Raw genomic sequence first — 2474 nt, 5'->3', positions numbered from 1 at the left:
GCTGATCCCCGGAATTCGCAGCTATCCATAGCTGCGGGATTCCAGCGAAATAGCTGCGGTAAACCTGCGGACATTCATGCGACTTACCTGCGGAAGTCCCAGCCTCTATCTCCATAGTGGAGAGGCGGGACATCCGCAGGTATTTCCGCAGGAATAATTGACATGCAGTTATGTGCGGCTGCGGGTCATCCGCAGCATGTTCCGCAGCCGCTCATACCGCAGCATGGACACATACACTCTCCATGTCCCATAGGATAACATGGGGAGTGTCTGTACTTGCTAAAACTTGCGGATTTATCTAGAAAATGCAAATAAATCCGCAGGTTTTCCGCGGCAAAATCCGCGGGTACATAGTCCCATGGGCGCATAGCCTAAGAGTGAATGTTAACTTGGATGACTTACCGCAACTGCAAATTGTGGAAACCATCAGACCATACTTGTAGTTTTCTCCCTTCAGATGGTTGCAGGGCTGGTAGGCTTGAGTACTCAATCACTGCAAATCCCTTTAGTTCATCACTTCCAGGCTTAATATTTTCGGTCAGGGCTTTCATCCCAATCAACCCAAACATATCTTCCGGAAAAATGCTCGCATTTCCCATTGACTTCCATTCTACTCGGTACACGAGTTGAGTTGAGCCCGTCCGAGCGTTCAACTGCTTGTATCAAGTATTGAGCACCTAAGCATGGTAGTGCTCACTCATCACTCATCAGGAGAGAAATAATCATCATTCATTTGACAGCTATCTATTGTGCATGGGGCTTCTAAGGTTGTTTTCACAATTAGGTTTTTTCACAGTTTTTGTAGCACAAACTCTCCCAAAACCATGAGTATTTAAAAAACCACAGTCCGTATTAGTGATGCGTGAGCATTTATGCATTATGGTCGATGTTTCACGGACAGAGAACCTGCGATTCTTGGCCGAACTTTGCGAGTACCCGAGCACCCCAGTGCTCGATTTAGCAATGAGCAGTGCCAAGCATGCTCGCTGATTACTAGTCCTTACCACTATAGTTGTGTCTAAAGGGGGCTTTACACGCAACAACATCGCTAACGAGATGTCGTTAGGGTCACAGAATTCATGACGCACATCCGGCCTTGTTAGCGACGTCGTTGCGTGTGAAACGTACGAGCGACCGCTAACGATCAAAATTACTCACCTAATCGTTGATCGTTGATACATCGTTCATTTCCCAAATGTCGTTGCTGGTTTAGGACGCAGGTTGTTGGTCGTTCCTGAGGCAGCACACATCGCTATGTGTGACACCCCGGGAACAACGAACAACACCGTACCTGCGTCCTCTGGCAACCAGGTGGGCGTGTATTTCCTTCGGCTGCTCTCCGCCCCTCCGCTTCTATTGGACGCCTGCCGTATAACGTCAGTGTGACGCCGCATGAACCGCCCCCCTTAGAAAAGAGAATGCAAAAGAACACGGTCTTGAAAGCGCTAAGGAGGCCACGGTGATATATTAGTTTTGTAGATTTATTAGATGTTTACAGCCACAACGCGTTTCGATATCACAATATCTTCATCAGGTGGATAATCATCCATAATTATCCACCTGATGAAGATATTGTGATATCGAAACGCGTTGTGCCTGTAAACATCTAATAAATCTACAAAACTAATATATCACCGTGGCCTCCTTAGCGCTTTCAAGACCGTGTTCTTTTGCATTCCCTGGATTCCTTCCCGTTGTGGGACTCACGGCACGAGCAGCTTGGCCGGAGGTCAGATCTCAATCAGCACCAGAGACGTCCACCATCCCCAGTGAGCTGTCACATGACCGGCTTCTTAGGATTCCGTTCCCCTGGATGGTCACTACGGGCCGACTCCCTGGTAGCGCATTAAACCCTCATTCTACACCGTGGTTGTGCAGGGCTGCACAACCACATCAGGTGAGCACATGCTACCACTTTCCATAATAATATCCCGTGGATCCTTCACATGCGCTCCTCTTTTCAAATTCTTCCCCTTAGAAAAGAGGCTGTTCGCCGGCCACAGCGACATCACTAGGAAGGTAAGTCCGTGTGATGGGGCCTAACGATATTGTGCGCCACGGGCAGCGATTTGCCCGTGACACACAAACGACGGGGGCGGGTGCGATCGGCAGCGACATCACTAGCGATGTCGCTGTGTGTAAAGTGGCCTTAAGTTTGGACATCATTAGATGAGCACACAGACTACTTTTTAGACTCTGCAGTCTCTGTAGTAAAACCATCCTACTCTTCATGTGCTGTGTTGTTGTTTTATTTCATTCCAGCCACATGTTTATGGAGGTGCATTAGCAGATTGTAAAAGGACATGAATCCCACCCTGATTCTACTACAATAGTGAACATAAAATAAAATTTCTGGGTTTTTAAATCTGTTTAAGTTTCATATCTACTCAAGTGTCAACTCCTACCATCACATAAACAGTTAAAACCTCCCTTTGGTTTCTGGGAGTGAGAGAACTGTAGTTTCGTTTTCTCTC

Source organism: Anomaloglossus baeobatrachus, chromosome 4 (genome assembly GCF_048569485.1).
Source record: "Anomaloglossus baeobatrachus isolate aAnoBae1 chromosome 4, aAnoBae1.hap1, whole genome shotgun sequence".
In the NCBI taxonomy this organism is placed as follows: domain Eukaryota; kingdom Metazoa; phylum Chordata; class Amphibia; order Anura; family Aromobatidae; genus Anomaloglossus; species Anomaloglossus baeobatrachus.
This window is presented reverse-complemented; position numbering follows the sequence as displayed.